The sequence below is a fragment of the Lonchura striata genome, chromosome 11 (genome assembly GCF_046129695.1).
Source record: "Lonchura striata isolate bLonStr1 chromosome 11, bLonStr1.mat, whole genome shotgun sequence".
Taxonomy (NCBI): domain Eukaryota; kingdom Metazoa; phylum Chordata; class Aves; order Passeriformes; family Estrildidae; genus Lonchura; species Lonchura striata.
In genome coordinates, this window is record NC_134613.1 from 9113888 (window position 1) to 9131125 (window position 17238).

At 38.0% G+C, this 17238-nt stretch overlaps 1 long non-coding RNA gene across 1 annotated transcript in view; it reads right to left on the bottom strand.

Annotated features, from left to right (window-relative positions):
• The window catches only part of LOC110483912 (uncharacterized), a 77825-nt gene extending 60788 nt beyond the window's left edge, over nucleotides 1-17037 (bottom strand). The window contains exons 1-2 of the long non-coding RNA XR_002467652.3: nucleotides 16458-17037; nucleotides 14889-14987 (exon numbers count right to left, since the gene is read on the bottom strand). This is a non-coding gene — a long non-coding RNA (uncharacterized LOC110483912). The remainder of the gene's footprint in view (nucleotides 1-14888; nucleotides 14988-16457) is intronic.
• Between the last annotated feature and the right edge of the window lie 201 nt (nucleotides 17038-17238).

The window sequence follows — 17238 nt, forward strand, 5'->3', positions numbered from 1 at the left end:
CAGCCTTTAAGACAGCCTTAAGATCATGCTTATTGTTTGATATAGATAGGGGTTGGATGCTGATATATGGTAGTCATAGGCCACTGAAATAAATTTCACAGCATTCAGCAGGTGAAGTTAATCTCAGTAGAACAGAATGTGGTGACACTTTTGATAGAGATGGGGCATTTTTCCTCTGTTAGGTTTTGTGCAAATCACTCAAATGCATATTTTTCCCTCCCTTGCCTTGACTTTAAATTTGCTGCTACCTGAAGTTACCATTTCCATTTGGTCTTTAGTGTGGAGCTGTGGCAAGATCAAAAATTGCAGGTTATAAGCAACACTGTGTTCACACAGTTCTCTGTTTTCTGTTCATCCTGCTCACATATAAATCACTTTCAAAGGTAAGGGAATCTCAGCATTCTACATTCTGCCAATGAGATATCAGTCATGTTTGGGTGATAACAGGAACTTTTGTCTCAGGAGCAAAGGACTGAGACGAGACCTTGCCAATAGAGACATTCTTACAGCTCTGTGAACTAAGATTTTACTATAGACTTAGACAAAAATTTTTTACCATATTCTTTCTGATAATGATATTTAAGTTTCCACTTAAGCTTACTGTGAAGGACTTCATATCATTTGCAAATATTGGAGCATACATTTCATTCCTGTAGCTTGACATTAGACATTAAATTCGCTAAGTCTCTCCACAGCACTTTTTTAACATGTTATGATCATCCATGTTATAAACAGCAGAAGGTTCCCATTGTACCAGCTTCTGCTCTCTTGCTATTATTAAGCATTACCATTACAGAGTAAGAAAATGTAAAAAATATAGCCTACATGCATTTCATGTAACAGCAGTAGACCAGAATTTGATAAAGCCTTGTGTAGTGCTTACACCCTAAGTAAAATGTGCTTTGGGTTTTAGAGTATAATGCAGTGTCCATTTTAAAATTCAACAAAATTATGGCTGTAGGCCTAAGGTTAAACTGAAGCATCAAACTGCCCTTTGGTGTCAGAGCCTTTAATCCAGATCTAGAATAACAAAACTGTTTTAGTTTAATTTAGTAGGATTTGTCAATGAATAAGTTAAACTCAGAAACTGTAATATTCATACTATAGCTGTTTATATTTTCTAAATGCTGATCCAAGTCCTAAGAGAAAATTATTATAATGTCAGTATAAGTACACCAGATTTTACCTTTTAAATCTGCCAGGAAAATTTTATGAGACTCTGAAATATTAAAAAGCTTTTTTTCTCCTCTTAGATGGTATTAACTAGTCTATATCCAAAATTTTAAATTTTCTTTCTTAATATATTATTTTCTTTTAAAGAAGATGCTCTAATATTCTGGACTTATACAGCCCTTTTTAGACAGGTACTGCAGAAGCACTGAATGATGCTTCATAAGCTTTGTGATACAAATGTCATCAGCTGAAAAATTCCCACTACTACCAGGAATCTCACAGTTCAATGAAATCCTTTACATGTGAAAACTGAGTAAGGATTGAGAGTTCATGTTGTCTGAACTATAACTAGGCATGAAATTATTCAGAGATCCATGTGATCATCACATGTTAACTTTCAGTCAAGGGGAAGGCCCTTGCAGGGAAGTGCTTAGGCAGGTATTTCAAGCTATCAGCTACTGTAAGCTGTGATTAAGAGCTTTCCTCGAGAGTGACCCTAATTACCACTCTTAAATAAGGTAGGCTATGTCTGCAGACCGACTTAATTTGGGGAACATAGGCTCAGCTTTTCAAATTAACATATTAAAGTTTTGTATTTTCCTCATTCAACATATTAAGTTCCTTCAGAGAAAGAAAAACATTTTAAACTATTTTTGAATTCTTCTTCCTCTCCTAGTCAAGTTTTAAAAACATGAAGTTCCAGGTCTCTGAATATTCCATTATAGATTTTACTGGCCAGTTCTGACTGTTCTGCTTAATATTTGATCAGTGTGGAAAGGCCCTGATCTGAAGGGAACATTTGATCAGTAATGAGTTTGATACTTCCTGTCCTGCTGAGAGTTGGCTCTCTTGTAGCAATGTTTGAAAGGCTATGAAATTGCTTCTGTGTTTTGCAGTAGTGTACCTGATATTGATTTTCAAAAGGTTTAAGTCCTTATGGGATATGGTTAATGTCAATGTTGTATTATTTATTTTTATTTACCTCTTTTTTACATGTATACCCAGTACCATAACCAGTTCTCCTAAAAGCTCATTTTCAGATTTCATTTTTGCCTTGTTTTTCTGTTATTTTTAAAAAGCACATTAAAATAATTCAGATAATCAAAGCAGGTCTTATTTAGGGTGTCTGTAGCTGAAAAAAAAAAGAAGATTTAAAAGCTTCTACATCTTTATAATGATTTAATGAAAAGTAAAAAGTTTCCTTGATGTGGATAGGGATCAGTATGAATTGTTTTACACTGATAAAACAAATTATCACAAAGGAAACACAAATCCTTCAAAGTCTTTAAAAGCACTTTTTAAATCTCTGTACTTTCATGTATGCCAAAATTTTTGCTGGCATTATATCAGAAAACAAGCCACAGACTTTTGTAACTACCTTGGTGTGACTGGTCAGTATCAATTATTACTTCATTTCTTTTACAGATTCTTCGTTGCAGCCTAGTTATCTGTAGAGAACCATGGAAATAATATTTGCTCTGTTTCTGACAAATTATTTTTCAAGAAGAAAACAAGAATTTTACAGCTATTTTTTCAAAGTATAGTCTTTTTCAACACAAAGATACCCTCAAGAACTACTAACATTTCTTTAACTACTAATCTAATTGTTAAAACTCCTAATGTAATTGTTAAAACTCCTAATGTAATTATTTAACATTTCATAATAGGCTACCCAAGAACTACACTGATGCCCAGAAAATTGAAAGCAAAGGGTCATGTAGTAATTACTAAGTTTACATAAATGATCTGGTAGTAAAATTTCGAATCCATGCAAAAATGATTATTGCGTCATTTTAGGCTGATAAATGAATTTTTAGCAATTTGTGTATGGGATTCTGGGTTAAGCTTTTTCTGCTTATATCTTCACTGAACAGATTTTCAATGCTTGTACATAAAGTATATTTTTCTTATTTTTCTTACCAGGGCTTAACAAACTACAGCTTATTCCCATATGGGCAGCGGGGGGGGAAAGAAAAAGTATTTTATTACTGCACTCCATATCCAGGCTCCAGACACTCTTTAAAATGTTGATGTGATTTCTTTTTTTGCGTTCATGCGACTAAAGCAGACTTTATGCCAAGACTGGAAGGTACTCTGGGAATAACTTTTCATAGTTTCTACTTCCGAACATGCAGCAGATAGCAATTAGTTAGCTAGTTAAGACAGAAGTTAATCAAATCACAGCTGGCTAGAGCCAGGACAGATCCATCAACACTCTTTTGCCAAGCTGTCCATTGCAAATGCAGTGACTGACACATGGATTTATCTCACACCTATGGAGATCATCAGCTGCAGCATTAAAGGGAGGCATTTCCATGAGTTACTCCACAAATTCAGTGTGACTGGTTTTACTACATTCACTGCACTGACTGCTTCTGCAGTCACTGCTGAAGAATAAATTATGAATGTGTGTTGATGATTCTCAGCAATCACTTCCTAGGCTATCTTTGCAATGAGAGTCAACTGCACTACAAGACACCATTTCTGATTTTTGCTTTTAATGTCTAGTGGTCCATAGCAATTGGCATAGATTTGGCTTTGAAAAAAACACTATTAGAACATTCCAAATGGAGCACTGAAAAATACAAATAGCAGTCTTTAATCATATAGCCATCACTGCATACAAATAATCTGTAGGAATTTAGTAGATTTCTAGAACTGACCTCTATTTTTCTTGTACTTGTTTGCTGAAACATAGAAATATTTATCTTAATTAAGACAAATTATTCTGATATTTTCCATAGGCACAGTTTCAGTGCAATATAGCACTAGTTCTTTGAGATATTTGTCTTGTCTTATAGAAGGTGTTTCATCATTCTCAGAGAAGCTCCCTGTGCAGTTCCCAATGAAGCTTCACAAACATTTAAATCCCCTACTGGAGGAGAGGTGGATTTAACTGAGTGAACATAGGTTTTAAACCTCACTACAAAAAAAAAGAACACCAGAAAAACCAAACAGAAAAACTCCACCCACAACTATTTTTAAACAACTCTGCTCCTGAGTATGATTAACAGGAAGATTTCTCTTACAGCATTACAAGGAATAATTAAGCTGTAAATGTAGTCTCTGTTTGCCAAGTGGGAAACAGTATTTTTACCACAGGCTTCCCCCACCTAAACTTTATCTATCTAGATAAACATAATTAAGTAGTGGATGATGGTTTGTTAGCATTTTATTACATGTGTTTGCAAGGGCATTAAGAATAATCATAAAATGCACAACAAATGTTACAGGTATTGAGGTTTTCAGCAGTAGAAAACGTGACTTCTTAAAATCTGGACTGGAAACATGTACTCCTACAAATTGACTATTCCTCTATGCAGAAGAGCCATTGAGATGCTGCTGTCTTGGTTGATTTACATACAGTAATTGCTAGTTCCTATTAAGCACTGACTGGTCACCTGCTCAATAATATAAATAGATTCATATTTTCAGATAGCAGTTATTCATATGTAGTATGAAACATTAAATTTTCTTTAGATTTTAACAATGAAATTGGATTTTCCTTTTGTTTAGGATCCTGTTTGTTGCTTTGCTATTCAAACAAAATAACCTGGTGATGCTGTCAAAATCTGCAATATTTTGTATGTGTATATTATGTAAATGTATATGTATGTATATAGTTACATAATGGTGAAAGTTTCAAACAGGGATGGAAATATATTTTTTCCTGCACTTTGGCTAATTACATGATCTAAATGTCTGTACCAGAGTCATTTATCTGGCTGAACCTTGAAAGTGAATTGAATTTTCTACAGACAGAACCTACAGGAACAATTCTTATTTACAGCTCCATGAGCTCAAAGGAAAATGTGCCTGGCATGTGTAAAATTCCTCACAGCTGAACTTCCCCCAGAATCCATTTAACAGCTTAGGTCAGTAACTCATCTGTACCTGAATCAATGCACAGCTGACAAACCAGGAGACAAGAGGCTGGCAGAGGGACCTTGCTGAAAATGCTCATCTGTAGAACAAGTGGCATAACCTGTCTGGCTTCCCAACAGCACCACAGCAAATCCTCAGAACTGCCTTGGCCTTCCCAGCCAGGGAGTGGAAGCACAGCCAGGCCCTTCTGCTTCTGACTGGCCCACTCCAGTAAATGTTCCACTGAGCTGAGGCCTTTCTCTGGGATGACTTTGGGCTCTATTTGCCCAAGAGATGTCCCTGGTTACTCATAGCAACAGTGGAAAAAACCCCTCAGGTTTCCAGCACACTCACACTTTCTGAAGTAGTTGGCTTTTACTCTCTCCTAGGTTTGGTAAAAACACCTCAAGTCCAGGATACACAACCCTTGGAGATCTGAGTGCAGCTTCTGGTTCATGCTGAAAAAACATACACGAACTCCACATGCTGCTTTAATGATAGTGTGGAGGGACTGTTTGGGAAAAGCAAGTTTCTGAATTTTGGAGATTCAGTTCTGTACCTGACTTCTGAAGGTACTTTTTTTTCCTGAGTTGTTTGTTCTTTTATAACAACACTTGACAGTTAAAAATGTTTTGATTTTTCAAAACTAAAATATCACAACCGTCACAATGTCTTTCTTTTACAGAATTCTTGCTTCTCTACATACGTAGTTTAATTTTCTAGAAAAATAAAAAACTAGCAAGAGAAATAGGTTTTTTATTTCTGCTTAATTATTTTCATTTTGAGGAGTATATTCAAAGACAAGAGGACCTTGGTGCTCTTGCTCAAGGTATGAGCATATAACACAGGATGGAAAGTAGCATTACTAGCCTGCCGTAAGAAGGTGACAAATACAGACCTTAGAAAATGCTTTTAAAGTCAACCATTACTTCTGTTATGCCACTGAAGAGGCATGGAAATGCCACTACTGGAATTTCAAGTGAAATCTCAATTTACTCCTGGAAGGTACTGATTTTCACAGTCTCATGTGTAGCCTAAGGTCCTAAATTCTGCTTGTGTTGTGTTTCTACTGATTCCATTGAAGATACTCTGGAGTCCAAGAGGCCATAATTAAGGAGGAAGGGCAAAGGACCTGACAGAAACACTCTGAATTTAGGATATTACTGTCAAGTATTTGTGCATGGTTTTGATCATAAATATTGTCCTGATAAAGCAAAATAGTTGATAACTCAATCTGATGACATAGTTATTTTTACTCTGTGTGTGTGTCTTTCTATCAGTTACTTGTTCATTACTGTGATACTTCTAATGCTAATTACTAATAATTATTAACTTGAATAGAACTTCATCCTAAAAAGATGTAAAAGTGCATCGATGTCCTTTTGAAATGCTTATGTGATAGTGTAAAGGCTATAAATCATTCCTGTGAGCCAAAATATAATTCATTACTGTCAGAAAGCAAGTTAACAGTATTACAACTTTGTTGAAATTTGAATGCATTCCATGTTCAATTTTTTTTTAAATAAGAACTGTAAATAACAGGCCATTTTGAAGTATAATAAATGATCCTTTCCAAAGCCTAATGATAGCTTACTTTAGTTATAGCCATTCTTTTATAGCAATAGACAGCTTTAAAAAATCATTCTTGCCACATATACATAATTTTAAGGAGCTGTCATAAAGTTTTGGAGTTAGTCCATTCATTTATACACAGGTATAGTAAGTAGTAGGAGTATCTTTGATGACCTAAATCTCATCACACAGAAAGCTGCCTTATCTTCTGAGTTTTGCACGTAGTGTTTTCTTCCAGGTATTTCATATTCTAGAGAGCTCCTTTCTACTTAGGATATTTCTTATCCTCATTCATCAAACTTATCAATCAGAGGATAAAGATTTAGTGTGCCTCTGATTTGGTATGTTTAAAAAAAATAAGATTAAAAAAAATTAAGGAAGCACCTATTAAAAACTTTCCTCTGAATTTGCAATCTCTGTAGAATATATTTTCCAGATATTAACAAAAATCCCAAAGAGTAATAATTTTTTTTTAATTAAGTAAAACACCAATTCCAACTTAACTCAGATTTAGAAGTTGCAAATTAAAAAAAAAAAAAGTATTATTGAGATAGCATTAGCATTACCTACAGCTTTATAGTATTCTTTACCTACATAATAGCAGATAGCTATTTTCAATTGAACTAAGCTTCAAATGTTCTGGAAAAAAATAGGATAGAAAAAAACCAAGTCCCCTTCAAAGAAATCCATGTATTTTTCTGGTTCTGGTGTGGCTTTGATTTTGTTGTGTTGAAAGCAAAAAGATAAAAAATACTACAGGTATTAATGCATCATGAAAAAAAACTATAGGATAAACTTCAGTTGGAAACCACAAATACCTGGTGTGGATGAAGAATACGGATGTTTTTTTACTATAATGTTTTCACTGCTTCTGGTCCTACTCTTACAACAGATAACAGTGCCCCATCACCACAGGAAAAAAAAAAACCTCTCCAATTGGAGTTGTGCTTGAGGAAAAAAAAGAGAATGAAAATTATATGTTTTGAGCAGGGTTTTTTTTCTTCAAATTTTGCTGGTGATCATATTCTTGAGGAGAAAGATGTGACATTCTTGCTTCACAACTTTGTTCTACAGGTCAATCATCAGCTGGCACAGTCTTTTTTGTCCTTTTTGTACCACTTTATTTTTTTACAAAGGGTATATTTCATGGTAGTTGAAAAGATGAAAAGCTGTTTCTGGAATAAACAGCAACACAAACCAGCCAGTTCTGCACAGCATAATGGGATTTTAATGTATTCTTCTTGTTGGCATAGTGTATTTCTGTGATAATTTTATGTGACAGCATAATTAAACTGGAAAACAATTCCCATTTCCTATGTATTTTATCTATTTATCATAATTTATTTCTTTACTTTCTTGCTCCGCTATAAATATTACTGTAAGGAGAGTTAAATAAGTTAAACCAATGCAATTACTTTTACAGATTGAAATTAACTTCATATATCAATTTATACTGTTTTTTATACTGCACCTACTATTTGCCCTGTACAAATAAATGCATTTGTTGCAGTATATTTATAGTGTCACTATGGTTTCCATGTTTGCACTCCTTTTGACTAATGTTCCATATGTTAAAACTTGACATTTTAACAGTATTTTCAAACAATTTCATTCATTATCAAATAACCATTTATTACATTGTGGCAATTTCAAACCATTTACTGGACCCTCTAGACATTGCTAAACAATGATTTATCAAGGACCGTGCAAATTTTACTGCTTATCACAGCAAATACAAAAAGTAACATTAAATACTGACTTGACAAGAGCCCTGACTAAATTATTTTCCTTTTTTAATCTTGATGAGTCATAGTTAGTAATAGCAGTTTGTAAGTGCACTGGAAATTGAGGCAAATATTCTAGATTGCTCCATTATATGAGGTTCTTTCTGGTTTGCTCAATTCTTTTTGCATGCCTGAGGGATAAATTGAAGATTGTGGGACACAACAGATGCATCTCTTACTGCCTTTTTATTTTCTAATGGCACTTACAGTGCCCCAGCTTTGTCCTGTGTGACAGTGCTTTTTACATTTTATTTCACCATGAATCTAACAAAATTCACCTCTAGGCCAAATCTGTATTGAATTTTGCTTACCTAGAGTGAATAGCAGTGAGGCAAAGGATTTTCAGGAAAAATCTTCTTCCATATATTCTAGCCACTAAATAGAACTGATTGAATCTTCTATGTGGACACTTGGCTGCAAAATGCTGCACTTTTAACAGCATTCCTTATCTCTCCCCTATTTCTATAGAATTTGAGATCCACTCTGTGTCTGTGAGAGAACTCTCTGACACCCACAAATGACAATTAGGCCTCTGCAAGCACTTAGGTATAAATCTTACAAGAAACAGTATTTGATGGAGACATCCCCATTCTCAGAGATCTCATTAATTGCAGAGCTCACACATTCAGCTCTACACAAAGTAAATTAAAAGGCTTAAATATTCCACAGGATATCCACAGGAGTTTCAAGGACTTGGGAGTATTCCTTATTTGTGGGGTTCATACATGGAGTAAAGCTGAACAAATACTATTAACACTGAATTTAAATGATCCCTAAATCAATAGTTTGGCATTGTTGGTTGATGCTACAGTAACATTAAATGGCTCCAGAGAAAGTCAAGGCTTCACTGTGCAAAACTAACAGCTTAACATCATCCTACACAGAAGAATTTATAGCCCACACTGTTTGTTTGTGAATTGAGGTAATAAGGAACCACAGAGTAGATTGTGATCTTCTTTGGCCAAGGTCATGAAAGGAGCAGAACTGAAAAGTACACATAGATTTATTTTCTACATGTCAGTCTTAATTTCAAAGGCAGCCAAAAGGTTTTGATTCATTATCTCAAATTCAGGAGAGGCTCTGAGGAGCCCTGGCCTGTTACTGCTTCCATACCAGAAGCAGCAAAGACAGCTTTTACTTATTAACCTAATAATGTAGTCATTTAATTTAAATTGCCACAGCTTTAGCTGCTTCTGGTAAGTCAGACTGTAAACTGTGGTGGAGGAGAAGAAGCCAACTTTCTGCTCTGCACCATGTCACAGGAGGACAGCCTCTGCTAGAAAGGTGCAGGTGAGCTGGGGCACTTTGACTGGCAGTGCTGCAAGAGCCAAGGTGCAGCATGAACTGGGGCCTCCACAGCTGTGGAAAGGTAAAATCTTGCTTGCTTGTTGAAGGTCTTCCAACCTCCAGCATAAGTACTTCACTTCTTTAATTTTACCCACATGTATCTGGTATGTTTAGCCCTAGCCCCTCAAAGCTTGGGTGTTTTCTGTGATGTTAATATGTAATGTTTGGGGTTTGGAGGGGTGAACTGCTTTCTTGAGGTTTTATGTTTGTTTGGGTTTTGGTCACCAGCTCTACTAATGTTCTCTGAGAATTCTGCTACACTAGTAGGGTGTGACCAAGCCCAAAGTCTGTTTACAGAGTACACAAGGAGTGTTCATCCAAAAGTGGTAAAAATTATAATTAATTTTACCCCAGCAGAGCTGCTTTCTTGTTTTCTCAACTTTAACAGATAATTCCTAAAAATTATTCATCTATTCCTAAATTTTAGTAATTTTAAACATTTTGATCATTTAACAGTTTTAATCAAAACTGCCACTGAATTCAGGGAGGCCAGATCAGGCACAAAAAAAAGTTTTGACTTTAACCAATTTTTTAAGTGACACTATATGATGCTAGAATAAATGAACCATTACATCAGTGTCTCTGCCTATTAAAAAACCCAAAAAAGTTTGTCTTAGAAAATGAGTGAGGACCCTGAGCAGTCAGAAGTGAGCATTTAATCACTGGAGAATCTGAGTTCAATTCCAGGACAGAGCAGAAGGGCTGCTCAGAACCAGGTAGCTCAAATTATAGCACTTTGGGCACAGATGTATCTATAACCCCTCTCCAGTCACCCTAATGTAAGTATAAGTGTATTTACTTTCTTTCATTTTGGTCAATCTAAATGACAAACTCCTAGAATCTTCAGGTACTTTCAGATCCAGCTCCTGTTGATCCAGGAATTGATCCTAAGATGACTGGTCTTGTTAATCCATTTCCAGCCTCATTTCCTCCACTAGTTTGTGTACTGGAGATTACTATTTCTTGGTTTCCACTGGTCAGATTAATCATGTGACTTCTTTTCACCTATCCCTATGAAATCAAGCTTGAGGGGATTTTTGAGTGGGTTTGTTTTTTGGTTTTGTTGTTATTTTGTGGTAGACTTCATATGTTACAATCTTCAGCAACCATGAGCTATCAAGTGCTAGAGATAAGGCCTGATTAAGGCAAAAATGGCTTTTAGTATAATCAGGGTTAACAGCACTCCCTCTTAGAATGCAGAAATGGAAAAAGAGTTATTCTCTGTGGCCAGCAGCCTGGGCATGAGGAAGGAAGTCATCAAGGCGAGCTCTTTCCTCACTTAAGGAGATATTATACAAAACATTAAACCCAATGAGGGTATCTGTCAAAATCTAAGAGACTTCATCTCTGCTGTTATCCACCTTCCATTATGGAGTAATTTGACACTAATTGCAAAAATGATTTAATTTAGCTAATCTTCAAAAAATACTGTTAGAAAATTAAAATTAATGGCCAGGATAAAATCCAAGTATTCTACCTGAATAAAAGCTTGGACATGAAAGGCCTGATGCAGAAAGCTTAGACAGAAATTACCTCGAAAATTGCATTTAATACATGAAGCAACAGAAAGCTAAAAATAAATTTAAAGAACATGACAGGTATCAGTGGAGGAAAAGTCAAAGTTGTGTACCAATGGAGAAGGATGGCAAAAATCAAATTTGGAGCATTTTAATGCTAAAAAGAACTTCGGTGCTCTATTTTTTTAGACCTAAAAAACCTCAAGAAATTACACATTTTTAATCCCACACTTTTAGTTATTCACACAGCAGAACCCAGTAAATCAAGAACTTATTAACTATGTACTGGACAAACCAGAGAATGTGATTTTTAGAAGTAGTTTTATAGTTCAAAAGTCAAATTTGTACCAGCAAACTAATCACAGCTTTGTGATGTTCTTCCAAATTCCTGTTTCTGATAAAGGCACTGTGTAACATGATGGATTCTCATTTGTAGCAGATGGCACAAGTCCCTGAAGAATCATGTGCCAGCTGTTCATGGGCAGAACACAACACACTCCAAGCACACTTGCTCTTTCCTCTCACAGCCTTGCTGTGCTGGCACTGGGGCTGCTGAGCATTCAGAGCAGCAGAACCTGTGTGTCACGGGCTCTCTGTGTAGCACATGAGTGATGGATGACAGCTCCATACTTCATGCTTCTACTATGAGTTTGTTCCCCTGCATTGCTTTCCCCTGTTAAGTTTGGCCTAGACAGGCCTGCCTTGTTCAGGGGTCGGAAGGGAAATGTTCTCCAGCACACACAGAGTATGATTTCCTTCATTCTGTTTGCATTAAATGAAGGGGTGCCATTCCAACATCTTCCCAGTGCCACCAGACTTGCCTTGGAAGTGGGAAACTTGCCTTGTGTGTGGGAAACGCAACTGTCCCAGCCTGCCTCCCTTGTGCTCTTGTGTGCCTGTTTAATGTGATCAGCAAAGTGTACAGCTTGCAAGGGAGAATAAGGCTGATTCTAGCACATGGTTAATTAAGACATTACAGTTAGCTATTTGCTAGGCAGGCTCAGGGGAGTAGTAATAGGATATGGAGTCTTTCACCTTAAGTTCAGTCATTCTTACCCCCATATTCCCAGGTAGTGATCAGTAATTTCTCATTAACCCTGACACAAGCTGAATCCAATTCCACTCAGGCATGTGGATGAGTTCTGAGCACGTGTCTGCCAACAAGGAGTGTCAGTATCTCTGGTAATTAAACTTCAAAGTGAAGAACCCCACTGCTGTAAGTGAGCAGCAGAAGTTGATGTATCCCTGTGGCATTATTTTAACTCCTCTGTTGTTATTGTCTCCAAACTCAACAGCTATCAAAAGCTGTCATCATATCAGCAGATACAGATTTAGGTTTTGAAGGCTACAAATTGACTATTGTTCTTAGATTCTCCAGCGAGACAAACAATTAGTAGTAATACTACATAAAAGTTGGGAAAACATAGTTTAAAAAATATCCAACACAACTAAATTATAATGCATCTCCAAGAGATCCCCTAATTTCATGATCCTACCTGCACTGCCAAGAATGTAAAGAATCATTGGCTCTTCACATAATTTTCTTGCCAAAGGGCAATTACCTATTCTGTATGCATTGCCTTAATCATGTCAAGTTGTGTCCCATAAATTTACATTTCTCCCAAGGAAGCACTGTGCATTGCCAGCAGCCTGATAGGCCAGATCAAAACAATTTCCTGGTGTGTGTTTACATCAGCTTTTGGCTTCTGAGCTGCTTTAGCTGTAGTTGCTCTGCAGAACAGCAAAAATTCACTCTCTGAACTAAGCTGCATCAGAGATAGAGGAGGGAGTAGCAGAATCTGGATGGATGGTCCTTCCCAGAACCAAGCAATGCTTTCTAGATTAATGAACTGCAAATCAGTCACACAAATGAAACCACATGCTAGAGATAAACACAGTCCTCTGAGATGGGCTTGTTGTCACAGTCAGAGAGGGAGAAGGAGAGAGAGCACACACGCGTGTGACTAGGGGCGTAATGAATGCCAGCTTCCCTCCTGCCTCTCTGGGATATGTGAGAATGACAAACTCTCTGAGGAACAATTCCTTTGACTGGTTCGTTGAGGAAAGGAAACTTGTCATGCTGCCAAGAATAAAACTGCTCCTGGGCTTAGTTTTGAATTTTATAAAGTGAATAAGTGAAAAATGTATACACATTCACTTCAGACCCAAGTCATGAATAATTAAAAGAATATATAATTGTACCCAGTTTTCCCCTCAAGCTCAACCAGCAAGGATGTCTTCTGTCCATGTAACAGGGCATTTCATGTGTTCTGTGTTTTTTTCCAGGAGCTGCTGGAAGTGAGTTGAACTGAATGCATCCTGCATGCAGGTAGGAATTACATACTGACCATCGGAGTACACATAAAAACACGAACTCAACTGTTTTGTATCAAGGAAGCTGCAGAATTTTGATTATGCATAAATATTTTCCTGGTATGAGTCATCCACAATTGATACTGGATTTAGACCAGAATATGATAAAATTTATAATATTAAGACAGCCTTATTGTAGACATTAATACTGTAAATTACAAAGATTAGATATTTTTATAAGGCACAGGAAGGTAAGAATGTTTACCATGTCAAAAATAACTTTTGTTTTCTGAGGTTATTTTCTGCATATTTATCTGTATCTATCTCCCTCTTCTGAGACAGGCACACTTCCCAGTACAAATTTAGGAATGCTGAATTAACAGTATAAAACCACACATTGGTCTGCAATTCTACTGCTATACTGGAATTATCTAGTGGTACCTACCTGGAAGGAGATGCAAGAGATCTATTGCTTTTATTTTTCTGCATTATTCCCACAATTAATTCCCAGTTTTCAGCCAAAACGAAATTCAGGATTAATATTCACTTTTCTCTTGATGGCATAGAAGTTGGCAAGTATGGTATGAACAGCCATGTATTTAGTACCTTTCATGCAATACAGAAATCTTATTTAAAGACTAATGAAAAATATTAACAAATTCTGTAAACAAAACAATCATTATACATTCCCTCCCTTCCAAACACAGACAGGAAGTTTCTCATGGGTAGCAAGCTGGCTCTTGCTTCCTCTGATACCAGTATGGCTGTTTGTAGGCAACACACTGTGATGCTCTCTGATAGAGAAAAAGATATAAAACGCCTTGAAAATCACACACAGAGGGGATCAGTAGATTGTATGTAGGTAATAGCTATGTTCTTGAAACAGCAAATGTGTGGGATTTTGTTTGACTCTTAGAAGGAAGCACATTTTGTACTTCTGCAGCTGAATTCCAAACACAAGTTCTTCATGTAGACCTGACTTAGAACTTGGCTTCTTTTCAACAACGGTGCATTTATTCGGAAAAAGACAAAACACCAGAGGGGTGTGTTAGGGGATGTGAAGCAAAAGTCTGCTTAAAAACTAATTCACTACAGCATCATGAGCTGTACCTGAAGTTGGTCAGGAAGCTTGGGAAGGGAGAACACAGGGACACAGACTGTGTGAGAGTCACTTTCAGATCAGTAACTTACCTCATGATATGCAAAGACTGTGCGACTCAGCTATCATTGCAGTGGGACAACTGTGTGCAACAGAATGGCTTTAAAGAGGAGGTGATAGAAATATCAGAAGTGAAGCAGAATGTTATAGACCACCTACCTCTTATCCACATATCTGGAAACTGCTACTCTGTAACATGTTGATCTTTAAGTTTCATCTCACTGTTGTCCAAGGCAGGAGCCAAATTATTTTTATGAACTACAAAAGAAAGTAAACTACAACCAAAAATCTTACCATCCAAAAAGGGCAAAATAAAGTTGCAAAAAACCCCATACTAAAGTATATGGATTTCCTGTATAGGTAAAATGGCAAGGAGGAATTCTGTACAAATGCAGTCTCCACATCCACCCCTACTGGGACAGACTTTCCACTTAATGTTTTCAAGCTCCAACATTTCTGAGCTGCTGCTTGAACCAACTTGAAAGGGAGGCATTTCCCATCTAGTTGATGGGGGGGTTTAGATTACTAGAAAATGTTTTTTCTAGTAATGTGAAATTACTAGAATGTAAAATGTGAAAGGACTGTAAAAAGGGGGAATGTTTTGTATTCCACTACTTTTGATGACATATTTCTATGTAAAGGTTAATTGTCAATTATGTCAGACCTTGAAATTGTGTAACAGTTGATTTTCCCCATGCACAGGACAAAATACATACAACAGTACATTATTCCTTCAAGACTGTTCTCTTTGGTAATGCTTCCATGTCAGAAACTGCTTATATTTGCAATTATCTGATGTTTAAAAATATAATTCTTCAACATTCTCCAGTAGTTGGCTCTGACCTTTAGGTTGCTCATTTTCTCGGTTCAATTTGAGCAGTAGATGGATTTTTCAGCTATCTTGTGCCACCTCGTGTAAGAGATGGGAAATTACACAACTTTCTGACCACTGTGACCTGATTTTGGCATTGGAGTCCTACAGATGATGTTTTTTTGCATTTTGAATACACTTTTCAGTTTATCAGCAGCTGAAGCACATTTTTAAAAAGTATTGAAAGTATTTAATATGACAATTTTTCTTAAAACGTGATTTCTTTATACTTAAGCTAGCTCTACCTTTACATTTGTAACTTTTATATGATAATGTATACAGCCCTCAGGCCATCTGCTGTGTATGAAACTAGTTCTTTATGAATATATTTTCAATATTCTAATTAATATACCTTCATAATTGTGCTTTTCCCCCTGTTATTTATACTTATTTGCTGGTTGGTGCTGCTTGCTTTTTCTTTACTGGTATTTTCCTTTCTCATGTTTTCCTCTATGCATTTTTTGCACCCTTATATCCCTTTTTAATTCCTTCCACACTTCTGCATATCAGTCACATTCACTCTAAGTTCATTTAGTATCCTACCATAAAACAAACTTTGCTGCTATTGTTGAGTCTGTTGGGCAGTAGATCAGCTGTGATCGTCAGTAACTGTCTGCATATGTGTTGCTAGAAAGTTTTAAACTTTAGCCAAAACTTTAGTTCTAAACCTAGTACCATTAAAAACTGGCACGTGAAAGAGATAAATTAGGTTTATCTAGTTTTTCATGTTTTACTGTGATGAAGGTCTGTATTTTGGATGCTGTATTTATTCGGGTGAAATTGTAGCTGCAAATGATGTGACGATTCGGAGGTTTGCCTCGGTACTTCGGCTACCGCTATGTTAGTGCTGACATTACCTGTGCTCTTTACCTCATGCAGGAGGTTCCGCCCGTGCTTTTGACACTCATCTTGCGCCTCCTTGGGCTCCTCGGCACTGCAGCCCTGCACACACAGCTCAGCGAGCGGGTTTGACTTTTTCCGTCCCGCGGGGCGCGACCCAGGACTGGAGCTCTCGGGTCAGTCCTGCGACGAGCGGCACCGGGCAGTGGGGGAGGGCGGTACCGAGCGCAGGGCCAGCAGCTAATTGGCGTTAATCACCTCCAGCCGAGGGCTGCCGCTGCACGGCCCGACCCCGCCGCGCTCCCGGGCGGTGGCAGCCGTCCCTCAGCCACAGCTGGAGACTGACGGGAACTCGCTGCGGACTGCCGAGGGGCAGGCACTGATCTCTGCTCTGGCCAGGGACAGGGCCCGAGGAACGGCTGGGGCAGGGCTGGGCAACAGGAAAAGGCTTTCACCAGGAGGGTGGTCGCGCACAGACCTCCCGCAGGCAGTGCTCACAGCCCCGAGGCTGACAGAGTTCCAGCAGCGCTCGGACAACGACGCTGCCGGGCCCGCGAGCCGCTCTGAGGGCTCCCCCGGTCCCGCCCTCACGGCGCCCGGGCGCGGCTCGCGGCCCCGCCCGCGCTGCTCACGCATGCGCGCGAGCGTCCGCGCCGCGCGGCCGGGGCTGTCACGTGACGCGCGCGGCGGATGCGCTTCCGGGTGAGCGCGGGCGCGCAGCGCGGCCCCGAGCGCGGCCCGGCCCCGAGCGCGGCCCGGCCCCGCTGCCGCCAGGTACGGCCGCGGACGGGCGGGAGC